Source organism: Mangifera indica, chromosome 14 (assembly GCF_011075055.1).
Source record: "Mangifera indica cultivar Alphonso chromosome 14, CATAS_Mindica_2.1, whole genome shotgun sequence".
Taxonomy (NCBI): domain Eukaryota; kingdom Viridiplantae; phylum Streptophyta; class Magnoliopsida; order Sapindales; family Anacardiaceae; genus Mangifera; species Mangifera indica.
Genome location: NC_058150.1, coordinates 3,497,804 through 3,505,656, shown reverse-complemented (window position 1 = coordinate 3,505,656; position 7,853 = coordinate 3,497,804). Strand labels below are relative to the sequence as shown.

The following is a 7,853-nucleotide window of genomic DNA, read 5'->3' as shown; positions in this document are numbered from 1 at the left end:
TTTTGTAAGCTTATAAAGAGCGGGTCACTGTGTCCTAACCTGGTATGTGCGATTTAGTTCATCAGGACCATCAGTCCCCTGGTTTGAAGAAGCAGTCTCTCTGTCTCAGAGAACGTGATCTCTTTTTAAAAGCCATAAATAGAAAATAGGTACGAATCGAGTCATGAATTTACTGAATATAAAGAATTGTCTTTATTTTTTGAGTCACTCTCACTCCCCTCAATTTCGATCATAATTAAAACGAAATTAGTCCCCCTACATAAGATTACGATGGCGTCAATTAGGTCACCAATTTTTGCACACCGGTAAAGCATTCAATTACTATTTTAATATTACAACTTGTAGTCCTCTTCACTTTCATTACTCAGATAATAGTAATAGTATAAACAAAAACTCTTGATATTTTTTTTTTTGAAGTGTTCAAAATAATTATAATCAAATTGAATTAATTTTAAACAAAAAGTCATATAAAAAAATTATTTAAAAAACTAATTTAGACAACGATTCAAGAATAGCACAAATTGATTTTCAATAGTTACCGGCTTGTTCATTTTTCAAATTCAATTAACTAATCTGAACCTATTTAAGAAAAATTAAAAAATAAAAATAAAATAATAAGCCCAATTTTCAAATAATTGATTAAAAAATAATAAAGTAAAGCAACCATTTAAAAATTCTTTTAAAACCAATTAACCAAAATTTAGTCTGATAAATCAATAATTTTAATTCGATTCAATACAACCAAAATAATTTAATTTCAATTTATGATTTTTTTCCTAAAAAAACAACAAGTCTAAACAATACCATATCGACCAAACTATTCACTTTCCGGTGTATATCTGTCTATATTTCTTATTCGGAATTCCACAAAGTTGGATACCCCTCACAAGCTTCCCACACCGAGTCTCCATGAGCCTATGCTACCAATGTGGTAACGAATAATATAATTAAAATGACATAATATAACAAAAAAAATATCGTAAATTTTCTAAAATAACAAAAATTTCAATACTACTAAGCTAAAACTCCAACGAGAGGACTTTTGTTATTTCCAAGACCTCAAAAAATTCTAGCAACAACTTCACTGAATAAGAATTAGTTATCCAAACACACCTAAATATCACTTCTAGTCAATCAGGAACCACATGTTTGGTCGATTTAATACAAACCTAGCCCTTAATTATGTTAAAAATCATAACAAATAAAGATTTTCAAAATTTCTCGTAATAGGTGCGTTGGATTTAGTTATCATCAAAATTTTGTTGAATTGAGATTGACATTATGGGCTTGGCTTTTGCAAAACTGTTCATGACAAACCACGTTGGAGGCTCCAACGAGTTTTTTCCTTGTATCTCAGGCAACTACTGTGTCTGCCGTCCAAACCCTCCAAATCTTTGAACGTAAATCGTCATAGGTACGAGCAACTAATAGCAGCCGTGATCATTTTCAGGTACCTCTCGTTCCTGCAATTTCCAGGTAATAAAGATAATAGGAAAAAGAATCTATGGTCATCGACAGTGTAGATCCTCACTACAATTTTAACTTTTTCAGTCTAATTTAAATTCCTTTTCTCCTACCTAGGAAAGTTTCAACCTTTAAAAGCCTAGCCTAAGATTATGTGTAGATTAAACTCTTAAAGAGACAATATTTAGATGTCAAAAGTTCTGGTGAATACTGATTACAGCAAGAAGACTTACTTTTCAAGCCATTATAAAATGCTCCACCGCAGGTATAATAGAGGAATTTGCGAGCTTGCATGAGGTCCCAAATGTAATTGGCAGTGGTATATCCACCCGTCTGCATAAAATAGACAATATAAACATAAATGAAAGGGGATCAATACGTATCATCTTAGATCAACAGGAATCCCATCTTGTAACCATCACATTCTCTTACCTTCTCACCAGATGCTGCAAGGAGGAGATCACTTCCCATTTAGGGTTCAAGAAGTAGTTCTTAGAATTCATGTTTACCTGCATTCGGGAGAAAAACCATATAGTGAGTAAAAAACGGCCATGACAAAGATCATATTACTAAAAACACATCAACAATTATTAAAAAAACAAAAAATTTAGCATACCAATGTGTCCTGAGCAAGTTGCATGCCCCTGGGAGTATACCCAACCATGGCTCCCTCTACAAGTGTCTACACCACACAAGTTAGAGATTAGTGTCTGTTCTTCCACAATCATCTTAATTGCTTGTCAATTTTAAGGTAAATACCAACTTACTGTTCTAAATAATTTCAAATGAATTGAACTAGCAAATACGGAACAATAGCCAGTGAGTAAACTAGATTGTGTAAATCTTGCAATTTTCAACAAACTAGCCACAAATTGAAGTCCCGAACTAACAGAGAAAAATATCTTAGCCAACTACAGATATATTTGTCCTCTGTAGTTACACAAAAAAATCCTTCAATATCTCTTACTCCAAATTGAAACCAACAGGGAACAGCCCAAGAACTCCATATAGAAACATTTGTAGGATAGTACTGCCTTAGCTGCCCTTTGGCCATCAATATCAAAATAATTTGAGATTATTTATTTCTTTTGAACTCAATTGAATCAGGAGGAGGTTTCCTGTCATTATAGTACAAGCTGATATGGTATAGTTTGCCAAGTTGGATGTTTCTTGCATGACTTTTAGTTTATTGTTATTTAGACTTTCTTATAAACGTTATGTATTCTTTACGTTTTCTCACACAAGAACTTCGTAGTTTCTTACAAATCAAAAAAGGAAATTGCAGATATATTCTCATTACAGAACTCACCCACATATAGTTCCGCCACAGGAGGCTCCCTGAATTTATATAGTCTTCAAAAGTTTTATGACCACGATCAATGTCTCCAGAATGCAGATACACCAAATGAAAATTGAGCTAAAGACATTTTGAAATTTCTTACAGTCAAAGCGCAAATTAAAGATTGAACAGATAAATATACTCAATGAAGACTAGTGTTTTGGTATGGCTAATTACTGATTAGTACATTCACCTAATAGCTCAAGAATAACTTAACATACTTCATAACAATAGCAGGAAAAAAACACAAAAAGGAATCTCCACATATATACACCAAATGCTCAAGTTTTCAGAAGTATACAAAATTGCTGACATAGCAAGCAACATTTCCCAGTTACAAAATAATTAAAAACAGAAATTTCAAATAATGAAACTCTGAATCAAATCAGATATCATTTGATAATCCATAAAATGAACAAATGAATCAGTATTAAACAACTTGTATGCAAATATATATACCACAAACAAATAGGTATGTTAATAACAAGGCTGAGAACTCCAAGAATTAGACTTAAGAGGCAAAAGGCCTCAATTTCAACCATAAGATTAAACTTAGAACATTATGACCCACAAGTTTCCTGGCTACCCCAGTAGTACGATCCGCAAATAGCCCCAATACTTTAGACCTCAATGAAACCATAGGAAAGATTGAGAAGTTTCTAGGTATGAAACGAATAATTAAGCAGTAATTAATTAACAACGACTATACCTCATTGTCTGCATCACAATAAAGGCATCAGGAACTTTTCCTTCCTTCTTTAGCATCTCCAAAAGTGTTTCCATTGCCTATCACAACACAAAAGAATATGCAAAAATTAACAGGGAAAAATTGGCAGCAAACTCTTTATGCAGCATAAAAATACAGTACTAATGGTCATGAAAAAGTTGATAGCTTGGTGACATTTTGAGTTTGCTAAAACTAGAGAGCGCAGGCAAAATTCCTTGTTCCTTTTTTTTTTAAACTGGAGCTGGATAAGTAAGAATGCACCCCTTCCACAACCACCAAAAGATCATGCTTATAATTTGTGCATGCATAGGATGCAAATACAAGCTCAACAATAAACAAACCAACCAATAAAATAATACTCCACAAATTTAACAAAATATTACCACTCAAATATCTAGGTTCGAGATGAGCTTGTTCAGCGAGAAAAAGAAACCTCAACAATCTCATTCAAAAGTTATTATAAGCCTCTAGTGAACAGTTAAGTATGTTTAAAACCTAGACTAAAATCCTTTCATAATGATATAAAAAATAAGGCATAGGATCTTATTGGTGTCAAAATGGCATAAGACATATATTTACATTTCAAGAACTCTTAAATGTGTCTGACAAACCCATGGATTCAAAAAATTAAAAAAAAAGATCTGGCAAAGAGATAAAACAAATTTAAAGGCTGCTTCCACATAAAAATTATTATGTTTTCTCATTAATCTTCGGCAAAATCAGAAAAGAAATATGGTACAAGTACAGACTAATTTATAGCCATTAGAGAGAGAGAGGATTGCTAACGTAGAAATGAAGGGCCAGCACTTCTAAATTGGTAGAAGTAATATGACATCATACCCTTTGTCTGACACAGATATCATCTTGTCAATATCATGAAGAGCATTCAAAATATAACAAAACCTTCAATGTATGAGCGAAAAGCAGACAGTAACAAAAAGGAAGAGAGAAACTGGCAGAAATTTCATCATGTAGTGATGATAAAACAAGCTATAATGTGAGAGACTACCTCTACATTTCTAAGCTCAGCACAAGCATGAAATGCAAAATGATATACAGTTAGTTGCCTATTCACAAATCCTCGTCTGTGCACATAATCAGCTGTAGGTAAATTGTACAATTCTTCTTCAGAAACACCCATCATTACATTTTCTGCATTGGTACTTGATGCTTCAACAGATGACCAACCCTTTGATGCTTCTACAAACTCAATAATCTTTCACCACAAAGAAGCTATTAGAAAAGCTTTTAAAGGCAAAATGAATTCATATTCAAAGCAGATGGAAATGTTATAAATTACTTTGGCGGCGGTTGTAGCATCTGTTTGTGGTTTCTTATTCATATGTGCGGCTATAAGTCCAGCATAGCAGAACTTATTTAACCCAGCACCAGCTGCAGTCATATCACGAACAATTGCATACCTGTAAAATTTAATTAACACAAGGATGAACAAAGGCAGGTTGACAGAGCAGCCTATTACAGGACACAACATGATAGTAGCCTTCAATCAATGAGCCAGATACAGGCTCAAGAAGTTAGGCACAAAAAGACTACAGTAGTTACATATTTTTATGATGCACAAGGTTAGATGGTTGACGCTTTCATCACCAACTAATGACAATGTTTTTCTCCTTAAAAAAAAAGCAATTCTCTCCAAATTGCTTTTCCTCCACAAGGTCAAAAGCATGGTTATTAGTATCCTACAATACATGATATATATCCTATGATACAATACAAGTGAAAAACAATATGTATTATCAAGTATATCAAACTAGTACAATACAGTGCATATAGTGTATACTACAATACATATTATATGATACCATGCATATTACTAGTATAGATTAATCTATCTTTTTTAAGAAAATGAAGATCTAGGAATGGTGTATATGAGAAATTTTATATTTTCAAAGGTTTTTGTGATATTTTTTAAACATGTCAATTAGAATTTTTTTATTATCTTATTAATATTTTCTTATATTATTTTTTAAAAGGCATATCCTACAATATAATACATGATATTGATAAATTTGGTTTTTGATACATAGTACGATATGCAATTTAGCTATCACATTCAAGAGTGATGACCTCAACAAATACCATATATAAATGACTAAATTTATCAGTGAACCAAGTAGCAACATTAAATAATTGTTAACTTGTAAAGAAAGCATTCTAAATTTTTATTAACAAGCAACGAACACAGACCACCAACTGATGTATTGCATACAACCCAAGCCCACCTGTTCAGTAGAACCCTGAGCTAAGGACCTGACATAGCCACTGAACTAAAAAGAGAGAAGAGTTGAACTGGTAAAGAAGGAACATACACTCGATCTATTCGGCCAGCTGCTGCACATGCATTAAGTAAACAAACATACGTTTGGCCATTCGGCTTAACTTGATCGTTCTTCATTTCTTCAAAGATCTTTCATTAAAAGAGGCAAATTGAAAATATAAGAACTTCATAAAATCTGATTTTAGTTTCTGATAAAATTTAACACACAAACATACCCGAATTGCCTGTTCAGAATTCTTACATTTCCCACAGGTTGATATCAAAAAGTTGTACAAAGATACCTATAACAAAAGATTTATCACAATTAACAAACAGAAGTATGTAACAAAACACAGTAACAGAAAATTTGGCAGTAAAAACTTTCAGGACAACTAAGAATGCATTCATTTAACTTCATTTTTTTTCAAAAAGATATCCATTTTCTAAATATAAACAACAAGAAAAAAACTTTTGGTAACCGTTTCTTAAAAAATGTTTCCAGAGAATCAATCCGATAACATCCTAAAAGTGACATTGTACACGCTGCTCCATATCATCTATTCACATTTCCACTTAACCTTCAATGTTACCGCACTTTCCCCAGTACCGACTCCTCCAAGTTTATAATTATTTTCATAATTTGAAAAAATATTTTCAAAAAATTATAGAAGCAACTAATATTCATACACAGAAAAGTTTATTAATAATCTCAAAACTGCTTAAAATAAAGCAAAGAAACGAACATACATCAGGAAGTAAACCACCAGCTTTCATTTGATCTTTAAAGAAAACAGCGTCCTGTAAGCGGCTGCCTTTCATAGTCCCTAAAATTAGCGAATGAAAAACATCGCGCGTAGGCTGCACGCCGTCCAGTATCATATCATCATAAGCGTCTCTCAACAAGTAATGCCTTCTCTGAGCAGTCAGAGATGAAACAACGGAGTTGTACTCCGAGACGTTGTTCGCGTAGTTTCTCCTGGCGTACTCCTCCGTTGAAGCACTCAAGAACCGCGGCTCAGGGCTCGGCCGAGTGATCTGTGGTGACCTGCTCAAAAAGAAGCAAAAAAGAATGAAAAAAATTGTAAATGAAAGAAGCTGGAATGGAATTGGAGCTGTGAAGTGATGTAACGTTACCGTAAATGGATTGGAGGAGTCTCATTGCGGAAGGACAGTGAAAGGAAGGGTTTTAAGATTTTACAACGAGGAAGAAGAAGCCACTTTGTGCTAAATGCTAATGAGCGTCGTCTTTGTGGCCTGTTCATGGGCCGCCCAATAATAATGAAGAAGCCCACTCAGTTGCTGACTTAGAAGCCCATATCGGCCCAAGATGCATGAGATTAGGGTCTCTAAATGCCCTTTGTGAAATCTTCAATACACGGAAAGTTTGTTTACAATTATTAAAATGCTCCTCATAATTATTGAAAACCATCAAAGACAAGCAATATTCTCCTCATATTATGTGTATATATTTTTAATACATAATTTAAATACATAAATAATATGTCATCCAGTGAATAGGTATTATTTTATTTTAAATTCAAAATCATTCAATTACATAATGACACATTATCTATACTTCAAATTGTACATAAAAAATATGTATGCATAATTTTATTATTATTTTATTAGTCACTTTAGAATACAAAATGAATCACAAAGACGAGTTTTACACCCATCTTCCATCACCTCATACTATGATATAAGAGGAGGAATATTATAAGCACTTCGTTTTAAGAATCTAATTAGATTTTCAAATGAAATCAATTGCATAACACAATCATATATTATATGGATCTTTACTCAAATCCATTCATCCACATTCGAACAATTATAAAATACTATAACGTAAATTGTAGGAATTCAGACAAATTTGATTGAACCACTTAATGCAAAAAACATTTATTCCCTCAAGAGTATGTATTTAAAGAGAGATATTATAGTTAGATTTCGAATTCAATTTGTTTACACCATCCTGAAGCACAAAAAAGCAAATAAAAGAGTAAAAGAGTTTTTGGGTAGCCATTTCAAACAATGTGGGCAAATAA

General features: G+C 32.8%; 1 pseudogene; it reads right to left on the bottom strand.

Annotated features, from left to right (window-relative positions):
- Positions 1-1,446: 1,446 nt before the first annotated feature.
- Positions 1,447-7,070, bottom strand: LOC123196537 (annotated as a pseudogene).
- Positions 7,071-7,853: the final 783 nt, after the last annotated feature.